Genomic DNA, 15759 nt, shown 5'->3' on the forward strand with positions numbered 1-15759 from the left:
GGTGGTCTGGTATCCCATCTCTTTCAGAATTTTCCACAGTTTATTGTGATCCACACAGTCAAAGGCTTTGGCATGCTCAATAAAGCAGAAATAGATGTTTTTCTGGAACTCTCTTGCTTTTTCCATGATCCAGAGGATGTTGGCAATTTGGTCTCTGGTTCCTCTGCCTTTTCTAAAACCAGCTTGAACATCTGGAAGTTCACGGTTCACGTATTGCTGAAGCCTGGCTTGGAGAATTTTGAACATTACTAGCGTGTGAGATGAGTGCAATTGTGCGGTAGTTTGAGTATTCTTTGGCACTGCCTTTCTTTGGGATTGAAATGAAAACTGACCTTTTCCAGTCCTGTGGCCACTGCTGAGTTTTCCAAATTTGCTGGCATATTGAGTGCAGCACTTTCACAGCATCATGTTTCAGGATTTGAAATAGCTCCACTGGAATTCCATCACCTCCACTAGCTTTGTTCGTAGTGATGCTTTCTAAGGCCCACTTGACTTCACATTCCAGGATGTCTGGCTCTAGGTCAGTGATCACACCATCGTGATTACCTGGGTCGTGAAGATCTTTTTTGTACAGTTCTTCTGTGTATTCTTGCCACCTCTTCTTAATATCTTCTGCTTCTGTTAGGTCCATACCATTTCTGTCCTTTGTCGAGCCCATCTTTGCATGAAATGTTCCCTTGGTATCTCTAATTTTCTTGAAGAGATCTCTAGTCTTTCCCATTCTGTTGTTTTCCTCTCTTTCTTTGCATTGCTCGCTGAGGAAGGCTTTCTTATCTGTTCTTGCTATTCTTGTTTGGCCAAAACAGAAATTTGGAATCCAGTTATAGCAATAACCAGCTAGCTCGAGAAAAACCTGACAGTTGGTGCTGAGTTTTGGGTTTGGGAAAACCTGGGACATTATGAAGTCTATCTGAACCTTGGTGGGGCTCTGGTTCTGATATCAGATGCCCTAAACATGGAATCTGGTTTTGGGCAAACTGCAATTTTTCTCGGACATTATGTCCCTTTAAGGCTAAAAGTCCTAGCGACTGGAGGCAGTCTTCCTGTACGGAGGTTTGAGAAGGAGAGCAGAGAGGCAACTTCACCCACATACTACAACACAGCAGAACTGCTGGGGAACCTGGTACTGAACAGGTCAGCCTCTAGGATTTGCCAGAAACGGGAAAACAGTAAATCCTGTGGCATTACTGTCCAGGTGAGTTGTTTTTCTTCCCAAGTAGAAGCAAAAAGGTACTTGCTAGGGACTTCCCTGGTGGTCCGGTGGCTAAGACTCCACACTCCCAATGCAGGGGGCCTGGGTTCAATCCCTGGTCAGGGAACTAGGTCTCACAGGCCACAGATAAGAGTTTGCAGGCTGCGACTAAAGAACCCTCATGCTGCAGTGACGGTCAAAGGTCCCGTGTGCGGCGACCTGGATCTGGTGCAGCGAGCTAGATCGAAAAGTATTCAACAAACAAACAACAAAAGCAGGCTTTGGGAAAGTCCTAGGAATGGCCTGATGACGTCACTGAGTGATTGACCAAGTCCGATCATGTAAGTTAATGGTCAAGTCTCCCAGTTGTAATCCTAGAGACCCTTCAGGATCTTGCCAGCTCGTGGCAGACTGAATGTGGAGCCTGGCTTCACTGACAAGCATGTGAACTAGCTGACATAAGCCTGAGAGATCAGGTGGATAGGTTTGCATGACTGTACGAGATTCCTCAGCAGATGTGTGAGTGCGGTCTTTGGTTACTTTAGGAAGGTCTTTGGCTGTGGCTCACAGCTGAGCTTTAAGTCCATGGAGCATAAAAACGGTGTTAGCTTCTGGGTCTTCAGAAGCTTAAGTTTAAAAGGACCAGTTTAGAGGAAAATGGAATGGGCAGAATTTCAGAGAAAAAGGGAAGCTGGACAAGAGAATGAGTGTGAGGGTATAGAGGAGGGCTGGGGGCAGGGACAGAGAGGAGGAGGACGGTGCTGGGGGCCGAGCTGAGACAAACAAGCCAGGAAGAGCCTTAGGCATCAGGAGCCGCTTTATCTTATTGTCTGTTTGCCTCAGTGAATCTTAACATCTCATTTTGCAGAGGGGCAGTTTTAGGCTCCTGACAACATTTGGAAGCCTCAAAATACCAATAGAAATAGGTGTTCCATTCAGTTCTGGAAATTTTAGAGGAATCGTTGTCCAATTGAGTTTTAAGAAAATAAGTTTGGCCTGGGGTAGGCCCCCAGGTCTGGGGCCACCATGGAGATGGCACCGGGCTGCCAGGGGCTGGGTCCCTGCTCCTGCTGTCCTCAATTGCTTCTGGTCAGGTGAGTCCATTTAGTTAGAAACGTGTATGAAGAAGGACAATGGTTTAAGACATAATATCAGACAGGCATTAGGAGGCTGTTAGTAGAAGGGCACTATTGGTAAGTGGCCTCCTTTCTTCCCAAGTAGCCTATTGGACACCTTCCAACCTGGGGGTGCTTATCTTTCGGTGTCATATCTTTTTGCCTTTTTATACTGTTCAAAGGGTTCTCGTGGCAAGAATACTGGAGTGGTTTGCCATTCTCTCCTCCAGCTAACTCACTGGCAAAGCCCTGATGCTAGGTAAGATTGAGGGCAAAAGGAAAAGAGGGCGGCAAAGGATGAGACGGTTGGATAGCATCATCAACTCAATGGACGTGAACTTGGGCAAACTCCGGGAGGTAGTGATGGACAGGGGAGCCTGGTGGGACAGAGTCCATGGGGTTGCAAAGAGTCGGACACAACTTATTGACTGAACAACAACAACAGCAAAACAGGAGGGAGGGGCACCCTCAAAATATTCAGATAACGAGGATCCAGTTCCTCAGAGGCGATTTTTGGTTCGTTTGGAAGAGAGGGGTAAGTGACTAACTTTATTTTTTTTCGCCGCTTGACTTGCAGGATCTCAGTCCCCCAGTGAGGGGTTGAACTTGGGCTCTTGGAAGAGAAAGCGCTGAATCCTAACCATTAGACCACCAGGGAACTCCTGAGAGTCATTTTCAAACAGGCTAAACAGCTCAAACAGCCCACAGGCCTAAGACTGGGAGTTCTAAGGGGGCAATCTGGTCCCAGAGGAGCCAGGGTGAAGGCGTGTTCCAAAGTCACGGTCGGAAGGCAAGCAGTGCCAGCTGGATGGGTTTGATCTCAAATCAGACCGAAGTGCCAAATGAGTCCTTGCACACAGAACAAGACCTTGACCAGAAAGGATAAAGCTTTAGCAAACGTCCTGACTAAAACCTGGAGAGCTTTAAAACTCGAAGGAGATGGGGCTCAGGAGAAAGACACACCTTCAAAATCCAGGGTCCTCAAGAAAAGCAGTGAGTGACGATGAGCTCAGGATGGGAACTGCACCTATCTGCTCAGCGGCCGGGGGGGTCTTCTCTGGACCCCGGACGGGCCACCCAAAGGTTGACCAAAAGTGGAAAGACTGCCAGGTATTTCCCAGCGAAGATGAGTCTACTCAACATCAGGAGAAAATTGCGGTTGCAGGTTTCAAGCCTGGTGGCCATGCACAAGCCCCGGCGGGCAGGGAAAGCAGTTTTTGTAGAGGGAAGAGGAAGGTGGGTGGGCTTAGTACACAGAGCCCCAGCTTCTCATTGGCTGGTCCTCACCAGACTGTCCACGTGTCCGCCTGGCCTTGCAGGGGTGAGAGCTCCCCCTGCTGGTCGCCCGACTGTTTAACTGAGGTTTCGGTTCGTGGATAACCCATATATTGTGTTTATTCACGGGTCAGCTGGTGGCCATCAGGGTTGCTTCCGCCGCGGGGCTACTATGAACGGTGGTGCTGCTTGGACATTCCTGTGCCAGGTTCTGTGTGGACACAGGTTCCCTTCTCTTGGGTGTCCTGTCATCTCTCAGTAAGACTAGTGATTAAGGTCATACATTTGCAGTTTTTCCTCCATATTAGGCTTTATCCTCCCAATCTACTCTTCAACCTAACACTAGAGTCTTTTAATTTACTAAAAAAAAAAATTTGGGGCCATGCTGCAAGGTATGTGGGATTTACTTCCCCAACCAGGGGTTGAACCCAGGCCCTGGAATTGGGAGTGATGAGTCTTAGCCCCTGGACCACTAGGGAAGTCCTAGAGTCTTTCAAAAATGTACATCTTTCAAGTGTGTAATTCAGATCATGCTGAGCCTGTATTTAAAACCTATCACTTTTTGCTGCATTGGGGAAAAAAAAAGACAGCAAAAACCTCAATGGGGCCTACCACTCCAACCTCACAGCTCAGGGTGGGCCTGGGTGGTTGCAAACACCCCTGGAGTTGTTTCCCCAACACGATCTTGGGCAAATTGAGGCTCCAGGCCCTCAGCATGTGCAGTTGCCATTGGTGCTTCTTTCCTGTCCCGAGCCTCTGCTCCGGAGCTCAGACAGAAGCCGCCAGGCCGCCGCCTCCTCTGGGGTCCTGCCTGAAAGCTCCAGCCACAGGAGCCCAGCCTGCTACGAGCTGAAAGGGGTCTCGGGGAGAGTCCCATTCCGTGATCCCCTGGGAGCAGGGTCTGCTGGGCATGCAGGGCATGGAGCTGAGTGGACAAGGCTCGTAGGGTGTGTTTTTCTTAGGGGAAGCACACTGATTGAAACCACCCACCCTGGCCAGGCCCCATAGTAACCATTTGCATGAGTTGTTTTACGACAGGAGGTCCTGGTAAGGAACACAGAACTAATAAGCCTCCACCAACCGGAAGAGTTTGGGAAAGGTCAAAAGGAGACACCACGTGTCCGACCACCTCCCAGAATCCTTCTCTCTGGCATCCATTTGGCTGAACAAGGCGCGCACCACCAGTAAGAACTCTGAGTCAGAATGATTGGCTAAAGACAACCTGGAAACTAATCCTATCACCATAAAACCCAAGATTGCGAGCCACGTGGCAGAGCTGTTCTTCTGGGTTCCCTTCCCCTCCTGCTCTCTGCCCGGGCGCCCTTTCCAATAAAATCTCTTGCTTTGTCAGCACATGTGTCTCCTCGGACAATTAATTTCTGAGTATTAGACAAGAGCCCAGTTTCGGGCCCTGGAAGGGGTCCCCCTTCCTGCAACATTTTTATTTTGTGAAACAAAAGGATCTCCTGCCATATCAATCAACAAGAAATGCCGCAAGAAATGTCGGGGATTTCTGGCCTCCAAGTGTGAATGAGGGCCCCCAAACTGCGATCCAGTGGCTGCTGCCGCCCCCACCCCACCCCCACCGTCAGGAGATTGCTGAGGAGCACGAAGGAGCCGGCGGCCACATCTGCCCGTCCCTAAGGTGGACGGGAAGCAGGATTTGGCCCCAGTAGCTGAGGTGCATGAGGTTCCGTGAGCCCAGAGGCTTGCATCGTCCCATACACAGGACACTAAATTCCTTAATTTGATACCTGATCATTGATGTTCAGACTGCGTGCTCCCTTTGTTGCAAACTTGTATATCACCTGAGTCTCCTTCCCACCTCTTTGGAGCAGTTTTCTCAGAGATACTGAGATGCCCTCTCCTGGGCTTGGAGTCCTGAACAGTCCCACCAACTAACTCTCTCCTTTCGGGTTGTGACTACATTTTTTGTCAACCAGTTTGAATAAAACCATTGAAAGAAAACTAGAATTTGAGGACAAATTGATTGAATCCAACCCTTTTCATGGGCAGAAGGGGAAACTGAGGCTAAGGCAACCCAAGCCCTCGCTGTTCCCAGCGGGAGCCAGGAAGCTGCTCCCACCCATGCGGGGGCCCAGTGCACCCCAGTCTCCCAGGACAGACGCCTGGGGCCAAGCTGGGCAGTTAGCCCAGCAAGGAACTCTGAGGCTGGAGAAAGAAAGAAAGATAGTGCTAAGTCGTGTCTGACTCTTGTGACCCCATGGACTGTGGCCCTCCAGGCTCCTCTGTCCATGGGTTGCCATTTGCGTCTCCAGGGGATCTTCCCAACCCAGGAATCAAACCCAAGTCTCCAGCATTGCAGGCAGATTCTTTACCAACTGAGCCACCCAGGAAGCCCACGGGAAGCCCCGAGAGGCAGGAGAGGGAGCAGTTAAAAGACAGATGGATAAACGCTCTAGAGACAGTCTGGCGCAAGCGTTGCGTCTGAGGTGGTAACAGACGGGGGGCTGCCCGTCGGGGCCCCGGGGGGCAGAGGGACCAGAGGGGACTCTCTCCCCGAGGACTTGCCCGCAGGCGCGGGCAGGAAGTGCCGCCCCCAGGCTGTCAGCACGCAGCGGCCACATGACCAGGCTCTCAGGGAAGCTGGGGGAGGGTCCCAGGAATGAAGTCGATGGAGAAGGAACAGACAGGGGACCCGCGAGAGAGAGCGCCCAGAGGGGCTCTGCCGACCCAGCCTGGGAGCAGCAGCGCTGCGGGATCCAGCTGCCACTTTTCAAGCCAATTAAGGAGCTGTGTTCCCGCCGGGAGGGAGCCTGTCTGTCTCTGCTGAGTCCGGGCTCAGACAGGAACCTCTGGGGACAGAACTGAAGGCTCTAATCCATGCCCTCAGAGTTAAAAATAAAAAGTAGCAGGCTTCTAAGACTGTGATTTTGGACTAGCGTGGGGTGTGGGTGTGGGGGAGCCGCAGTGTTTCCTCGGCAGCCCGCTCTTCTTTCCCTTTGTGCTGCCTCGGGCACGAGGCCCCCTGTCCCAAAGTTATCCATCGGTCCACCCATCTGCCAGAAGTAAGTGACACTGGGCGTGACGTTGCTGCTTTCCAAAACAGAGAAGCCCAGATCCCTCTGGCTGAGAGCCCTAGTTCCCCTTCTTAAGCCTGAAACTGTCTTTGGACAGTTAAGTCTTAAGTCTGTAGGATAAAGCAGAGAACTGAGCCACGCTACCCCCGCTGGTCCTTCTGCCATCCAGAGACCAAACCGCTGTCTGCTAGCTGTTGGCTTTCCATCCAGTTTGTTTGGCATCATGTAGATGTTTGCTCAGAAAACAGAGCCCACTTTCCGTGGAGCCTGACATCGGACAGGAGGTCAGGAAGGAGAGGAAATCTGAGCATTCCATGCCAGCCTTCTCGCCTCCCACAACATGAAAGCCAGGGATGCTTTGTCTGCTTTTCTATAAAAACTGGATAGCAGCCAGTTTGTCACTGGATAGAGTTTATGAAAACACATACCTCAATTCAATGTAGTCCTTATAAACACGGGGTCCCCAGGTGGCCTGGCATGGCGTCACCTTCCAAGAAGTAAGAGGCTAACATGAAAGTGCTTAAAACTCAACATCCAGGAAACTAAGATCCTGGCATCCGGCCCCATCGCCTCGTGGCAAGAGAGGGAGAAAAAGCGGAAACTGACAGATTTTATTTTCTTGGGCTCCAAAATCAATGCGGACAGTGACTGCAGCCACAAAAGTAAAAAGACGCTTACTCCTCAGAAGAAAAGCTACAACAAATCTAGACAGAATATTAATAAGCAGAGACGTCATTTTGCCGACAAAGGTCCAGCTAGTCAAGGCTATGGTTTTTCCAGTGGTCATGTATGGATGTGAGAGTTGGACTAAGAAGAAAGCTGAGCACCGAAGAATTGATGCTTTCGAGCTGTGGTGTTGGAGAAGATTCTTGAGAGTCCCTTGGACTCAAGGAGATCCAACCAGTCCATCCTAAAGGAAATCAGTCCTGAATATTCATTGGAAGGACTGATGTTGAAGCTGAAACTCCAATACTTTGGCCACCTGATGCGAAGAGCTGACTCATTTGAAAAGACCCTGATGCTGGGAAAGATTGAGGGCAGGAGGAGAAGGAGGCGACAGAAGATGAGATGGTTGGATGGCATCACTGACTTAATGGACATGAGTTTGAGCAAACTCTGGGAGATACTGAAGGCCAGGGAAGCCGAGCATGCTGCAGTCCATGGGGTTGCAGAGTCAGACACGACTGGGAGACTGAACAACAGCACCGTAAAAGTAGGATTGAAAGCAGTCCAAACTGGGAGGAAAATTTAAAGAGGAATTTTTTTTTTCTTAAAACCCAGGAAGACATCTGTGAGAAGCTGTATTTCCTCATCTCTCTCGGCCCTCATCCCCCACAGCCTGTATCACAGACTGCAGAGTGGAGGCCCCGGTGGCACTCGGGGGCTCTGACACAGGCGTGCACTGCTCTGCTTCAGCAACGTCATCCCCCAACAATTTCAGCGGTGAGGTCTAACCTCGGCTCAAGGAACCGGTTGTCTACCTACCTCTGGTGTCCATCAGAGGACACGCAGATAAACAAACACACGTTGGACTATTATGCAGCCTTTAAAAGGAAGGACCTTCTGACATGGGCAACAGTGTGGATGAACGTTGAAGATGTTATGCTGAGTGAGATAAGCCCGTCATAGCATGATTCCACTTATATGAAGCACCTAGATTCATCAGATTCATGGACGCCGGAAGTAGAATGGTTGTTGTCAGGGGCTGGGGAGTGGACGGAAGGAGGAGCCACTGTTTCATGAAGAGTCTCAGTTTGGGAAGATGGAGGGAGTCCACCTGGTGACGGTGCTCAACGCTGTGGGTGTTCTTGACGCCACTGAACTGCAGGCTTTAAAGAGGTTAAGATGGCAAGTTCATTCATGAAGTCTTCTTTTACCATCATTTTTTTAAAGAAAAAAATTTGTACATGTATAAGATATCCAGTATTCTTGGGCTTCCCTGGTGGCTCAGCTGATAAAGGATCTGCCTGTAATGCCGGAGACCTGGGTTTGATCCCTGTGTTGGGAAGATCCCCTGGAGAAGGGAGAGGCAACCCACTCCAGTATTCTGGCCTGGAGAATTCCATGGACTGTATAGTCCATGGGGTCTCAAAGAGTTGGACACGACTGAGTGCCTTTCACTTTCAAAATGTTGTAAACCATTGCTGTCTCAATACAATATTTTTAAGCAACAACAACAAAGTAATAAAATTATAAAGGAAGAAACTGGTGGCTGAAAACCACACTTTCTGACCATTTCTCATGCCTGTCAAGTTTGGTCGATTTCAGCTCCTATCACAGCAGCGTTCCCTACCGCCCCAGCACTTGCCCGCAGCACCGCCCCCGGGCAGGCAGGCTCGGAGAACTGGCCACAGGCAGCGTGCAGGAGCCAGGGGCCAGAGGAGGCAAGAAGGACCCCGCCCTCCATGAACAGGGCTCTGTGCTCTGATCAGCAGACCCAGAGCAAGCGAAAGCAAAACTCACTCAGTCATGTCTGACTCTTTGCGACCCCATGGACCATACAGTCCATGGAATTCTGCAGGCCAGAATATGGGAGTGGGTAGCCTTTCCCTTTTCCAGGGCATCTTCCCAACCCAGGGATTGAACCCAGGTCTTCCGCATTACAGGCGGATTCTTTACCAGCTGAGCCATAAGGGAAGCCCGCAGACCCAGAGATGGGCAGCATTTTTGCCACCTTCACCATCCTTGTTACATACCCTGCCTCTTCCAGCAGAAACAACTTCCAGAAAATTTAAAGAGCTGGTGCCTGGGACTTCCTTGGTGGTCCAGTGGCTAAGACTCAATGCAGGGAGCCAGGGTTTGATCCCTGGTAGGGAACTAGGTTATACTTTGGCCACCTGATGCGAATAGCTGACTTGTTGGAAAACACCCTGATACTGGGAAAGAGTGAAGGCAGGAGAAGAAGAGGGCGACAGAGGATGAGGTGGTTGGATGGCATCACCAGCTCGATGGACACGAACTTGGGCAAACTCCGGAGATGGTGAAAGACAGGGAAGCCTGGTGTGTTGCAGTCCATGGGGTCTCGAAGAGTCAGACAAGACTTGGCGACTGAACAACTATAACCAAAGATTAACAACTAAAGAGTCTGTCTGCTGCTACTGAAGATCCCAGCCGCCCCAGTGAAGATGGGAGATCTTGAGTGTTGCAGCCATGACCCGGTGCAGCCAAATACATTTTAAAAAAATCTTACGAAAAAGAACTGGTGCTTATTTTTAGATTCTGTTTTTTTCCCTCCTTTAAGTTTTTCTTTTTCCCCTTTTGGGAGTCAGACATTAAAGGATCAAAACATTCAAAAGAAACCATATATACAAAGCAATCAGAAAGTCACAGCACATACCTTGGCAAGGGTGCAGGCTCAGAAGAGGCCTGAGTAGACCTTAAGTTTTCCCCTCTGGTTGACTTCCAGCACAGAGATGCCCTACGGGGATAATTTAAAAGATTTCTTTAAACCGTTTTTAAATTGAAGGACAGCTGATTTACAGTGCTGCGTTAGTTTCAGATGCACAGCAAAATGCCTCAGATCTATCCGTTCTGTTTCAGACTCTTTTCCGTTACAGATTATTTCTGTTGAATGCAGTTCCCTGCGCTATTGTTCGTCCGTTTGATACACAGTGGCCCCCACATGTGACATCATACACGGGCTGTTTGGAAAATTCAGATTTACTGAGAAATGCAGATCTCCCAAACCTGGCGACCTGTCACCACCCGCTACCAAAAGTCCCATCAGAGAAGCCTGTCAGTGCTGGGAAGCTGTTGGTCCCACGGTAGATGCAGGCATTTCAAATTACCATTTTTCCTTCAAAGTTCAGATTTCAGGATTGGCAACGCATTCTTCCAGTTGCTTCCCTTGAAGTCAGAGATTTGCTTCAGTAATTTTAAAGAAAATGTCTATTCCACACCCGAATGTGAATGTCCATGGTTTATTCATCATTCCTTTAAGTAGAAATGATGTTTCATGAAAAAAAAAAAAGCTTCTGGCTCAGCTCACAACAATCTCCTGGGTGCCCTTCCCCAGAGCAGTCATCGCGTGTCAGGAGTAGAAGGGCTTTTTGCGTGTGGCCTATTTTGTCACATTGGATATTAAGGTCAGGGACTCAGTGTTGAGACTTAATAGTATAATTTTTAATGGTTTATCCAGGATATTCTTAAATGACGTGGGCACGGTTTTACTCACTACTGCTTCTGTGCAGTGCAGATGTCTGCAAAGTGGAAAAGGCAAGTGATATCTTAATTTCGCTCTGAAGATAGTTTTGACATAACATCCCAGGAGCCGAATGCTCAGTGACCCTGCTGTCCAGCCCACGGTAACTGAGAGCCTGGCACGTGCTTTAACCCAAAGGGGCAGCTCCAGCCTCCCCAGCCTCCCTGCACCTCCCCATTTGCCCTCTGTCCCAACCTTGGCACCAAAGAGGTCGGTGCGGGAGACCCAGGGGTGCTGCCTGATGCCCTCCTTGTCTCCATTCAGAGGTTTCAGGGACTTGCTCCCCTACATTAGGCTCCAATGCAATTATGACTCCTTTTCAAAAAATAGTTATTTATTTATTTGGCTGCACGGGGTCTTAGCTGCGGCACGAGGGATCTAGTTCCCTGACCCGGAGTCAAGCTTGGGATCCCTGCCCTGGAGTGTGGAGTCTTAGCCACTGGGCCACCAGGGAAGCTCCACGACTCCTCTATTGTGGTTCCAGTTTTCTAAGGTCCAGGTCTGCCTCGGAGTTCATGCCCCTGAAGAGTCTGACCGGGCTCTCTGCCTGCAGAGCGGAGGAGGCTGGAGTCCAGGGAGAAGCCTGGAGCCACACTTCTCTTGGCCCTGCGGGGTCAGCACTGGAAACAGGTCCTGCACGAGTGGTCTTGGATGCTGCCAGCTCTCTGCCCAGACCCACAGCTCACAACCCTCTGTGGGGATGCAGTCTAAGGACCCCGCCTTTAGTTCACACCCTACACTCAGCCCTGTTCCCCCAGCCCAGCCCCGGGGCCAGGGAGAGCTGGCCTGGACAAGGTCCTGCCCCTAGCCTGGACTCCCTCTGGTCTCGCCTTTTTCTGTTTCTGGGCCTTGCCGGGGCTCTGAGTAGCTCAGCTTCTAGGCATCCCTGGTGGGGGATTTGTGGGCACCTTGGGTCCAAGCTGTGGCCTCCACTGGGGACCCTGAGCTGTCTGCCTCCAGCTGTTACCTCTTCCTCTCTCTGTCTCAGTCCATTACTGTTATCATTCTTTTTTTTTTTTTTAATTATTTATTGGCTGTGCTGGGTCTTCTATGCTCAGTTCAGTCATTCAGTCATGTCCGACTCTTTGCGACCCCATGGACTGCAGCACGCCAGGCCTCCCTGTCCATCACCAACTCCCAGAGTCCACCCAAACCCATGTCCATTGAGTCGGTGATGCCATCCAACCATCTCATCTTCTGTTGCCCCCTTCTCCTCCTACCCCCAATCCCTCCCAGCATCAGGGTCTTTTCCAATGAGTCGGCTCTTCTCATAAGATGGCCAAAGTATTGGAGTTTCAGCTTCAGCATTAGTCCTTCCAGTGAATATTCAGGACTGATTTCCAACACCACAGTTCAAAAGCATCAGTGCTTCTATGCTGCAGGGGCTTTTTCTAGGTGTGGCCGGTGGGGGTTACTCTCTAGTTGCGGTGTGCAGGCTTCTCATTTCCATGGCTTCTCGTGCTGCGGAGCACAGGCTCTAGGGCTGGGGGCTCAGTAGTTGTGGCTCCGGGCTCCAGAGCACAGGCTCAGTAGTTGGGGCACACGGGCTTAGTTGCGCTGCGGCACGTGGGATCTTCCCAGGCCAGGGATCAAACCCGTGTCTCTTCCATCAGCAGGCGGGTTCTTTACTGCCCGAGCCACCAGGGAAGCCACCAGGGAAGTCCTGTTATTACTCTTGTTTGATGTGTTACACTTAGTTTTACAGTTCCGTGTCTCCGCACTATTTGAGTATATCAAATTGCTTCAAATGTCTGCTGTCTGTTTTCCTTTTTTTCTACTTTAATTTCTTTTAGGTTTATTCAAGGTAAAAATTCCTGCTCCCACCTTGTTTTCCTTGACTTTCCATTAACTGTTTTTCACTGGGAAAGTAACAATAGCCCATGACGGAAGTAGGACCCGACAAGAGGGGAGGGCTTCCCTTGTAGCTCAGTTGGTAAAGAATCTGCCTGCAGTGCAGGAGACCCGGGTTCGATCCCTGGGTCAGGAAGATCCCCTGGAGAAGGAAATGGCAACACAGTCTAATATGAAGGTTTAAAATTTGTATGAACTAATATGTTCATGCTTGGCTATGGGAATGCAGGAACAAATTGGCTTTCGCACATTTAACATCTCAGGAGAAGCCTACATAGATCACAGTGTAAGCAGACGCTCTAACCCTCATTCTTCCCTTTGAAAAAGACCCCACGTCCCCATCTTCCGCTTTGCTCTAGGCGTGGGCGCCTACCTCCCAACCCCGGGCCTTTGGTCAACTGCGGGCCTTTGGTCAACCGCGGGCCTTTGGTCAACCCCGGGCCTGTTGACAAGCAGGCATTTGCCCTGTGGTGCTGCTGTCTCTTGGCCCACACGCGAGGGAGATCCACGCCGGACTCTGGGATGTCAGAGTCCGGAGGGAGCGGAGGAGAGGTAAACAGCTTCTGCAGCAGAAACACGAGGCCAGGCCACACGGCTGGAGGCCGGCGCCCGGGGTCAGAAACTCGGGCCAGCCCGCGCCTCCCAGCCCCTCACCCCACACGGCCCGGTCCGCTGTAGACTGTCCTGACCTCACAGGGCAGCGAGCATTGATCCCCGAGGAATGCAAACTTGGCAGTACAAGCCTGCTCCTGAGAGGAAGACGCACCTCAAACCACCCGCGGTATCTCCCCAGGTCACGGGCGGGATGTCGTGTGGGCTCTGTTCTCCCGTGCAGCTGCCCTTTCCAGGCCTGCACCCTGGGCCGGTGCATGACGTCTACAGTGCCTGTCTTCAGAGTTTGGGCCCCACATTATACAATCTCATTGGAAACGGGATGTTGGGACTAAGAGAAAGTGGGGGATGGGAGGGTAGGGGAGAGAACTAGACTCAGTCAACTCGCCTAAGGAGTCTCTGCTCTCTGCAGGGCTTTGTATTTCCTATTGTTTAGTCACTCAGTCGTGTCCCAACTCTTTGTGACCCCGTGGGCTGTAGCCCACCAGGCTCCTCTGTCCATGGGATTTCCCAGGCAAGAATATGGAAGTGGGTTGCCATTTCCTTCTCCAGGGGATCTTCCTGGCCCAGGAATTGAACTTGCATCTCCTGAACTGACAAGTAGATTCTTTGCCACTGAGCCACCAGGGAAGCCCATATTTCCCACAGGCATCATTACAGGGATGCTGCATACTTTATTCATGTGTGTGTTGTTTCTCTCCCATCCTGATGCTAGAATGTGAGCTCCCAGGAGGCAGAGACTCACATTTTGTTGAGTGCTGTGTTCCCAGTACCTAGAAGTGTCTGGCACGGAGCAGGCATGCAATAAACATACGGTGAATTAATGGATGAACACGCTGTGCGGGCAGGTAATAACAGAAAACAGTCATTGTGCACCGAGGCCGTGGGCTTTTTGCAGAGCATGTCTCAGGCTTTGCTTCTTCAAGTGGGTGTGTACATGGTACACTTTACAGGTGAGACCACAGCTCAGAGAGGTCACAGAACCTGCAGAAAAGGCGGTACTGAAGTTTAAACTTGGCTATCCTGTCTCCCGGGTCTTTAGTTCAGACCACGCCTCCAATTCTACATCCTGGGAAAGTAAAAAAGACCAGTTAGACACAGTCCCTGCTCTGCAAGCAGAGATGTGCTAACTGGAGATAAAACTTGGAAACAAGTCAGAACGAGCCAGGGCAGGACTTGGTAAGAGGCCATCCCGGGGAAGCAGGCAATGATGCTGAGGGTTTGCAGAAGTGAACTCCCAATGCAGGGGGCCCAGGTTAGACCCCCTGGTCTAACACATGCCACAACGCAAGATCCCACACGGAGACCCGGTGCAGCTAAACAAATGAATAAAAATGCCTTCCTCTTAGGACACTGGTCTACAAGAGGCAGAAAGCTCCATCACGCTAACTGAACCAGAAGGTGGCATTTCACTCCATGTGGGAGGTGGTCCATGAGCTCTTGGTTCTCAGTGACAGTGGGGTCACACCACCCGCAGCTGGGGTGTCTGCAAACTGGGGCACGATTGCTGTGGCTGCTAACAACATTTGGAGGGTGGGCCTCCTGGAATGAAAGCCCTTAGTTTGCAGCAGATGGTCACAACAAAGAACTGTCCTGCCTAGAATGCCAGCAGCCTTCTCTGGAAACATCCCCTTAGCAGCTGGAGCACACGATGGCCTACAGGGCCCTGCGTTTCCCACGTGCAGAAACTGCCCCACTGCGGCCGTGGCAAGGCGGCCGTGACCTCAGCGTCCGTCTCCTCTAGGGAGAAAGGACACTTCCCTTGGCTGCTGCCTCTCAGATGCCCACCGCACATCCTACATCGCTCATTCCTGAGCCCGTCTGGGCAGGGAGGGGGCTCCTCCTGGACGAGACAGGTGCTGTTCTGGAGGAGAGAGGGGTCGGCCTCCCCCAGAAGGGGCCGTGTGGAGGAGGGCTGAGACAGGAACACAGGGGCCCGGTGTTGGGCACCCAGGCCCAGGCCGCTACGGTAGTCAGAGGCTGCCTTAAGGATCCTGGAAGGGGACCCCGCCTGCGGCCACTTTCGCAGGCGCCCCCCACCCCTCGACGTGGCTGAAACGTTCCTCCCAGGGTCCCTCCTGTTAACCCCACTCCCCTCCCTCACCAAGGCTCCTGGCCTCCCTAATGGGGTCGGAGCCGCCTTCTTCTATATCTACTTCCCTGACTTTCTGGTTAACCCCGACCTCCTCCCATATACCAGAGCACCCCACATTCCCACCAAAGAGTGGGACAGGACAGCTGGACCAGCCCACAGGCCCTGACAGCCAGGCCCCCTTAAGTTCTGCCTTCCTCCTGCCGCCCTGGAGGAGGGGTGGGGTGCTGGTGGGGGTGGAAGGCGGTGGTGGTGGTGGAGGGGTGGCGGGGAAGGGCTGATGAAGCAGAAGCCCAGGAGGGTCTCCACAGCCTCAAAGTCTCTGAGAAGTTGTATCTGATCTTTAAGATAGTTTGAAGACTTTGTATTTCACTCCCTAG

This window comes from Bubalus kerabau, chromosome 3, assembly GCF_029407905.1.
Source record: "Bubalus kerabau isolate K-KA32 ecotype Philippines breed swamp buffalo chromosome 3, PCC_UOA_SB_1v2, whole genome shotgun sequence".
NCBI classification, from domain to species: domain Eukaryota; kingdom Metazoa; phylum Chordata; class Mammalia; order Artiodactyla; family Bovidae; genus Bubalus; species Bubalus kerabau.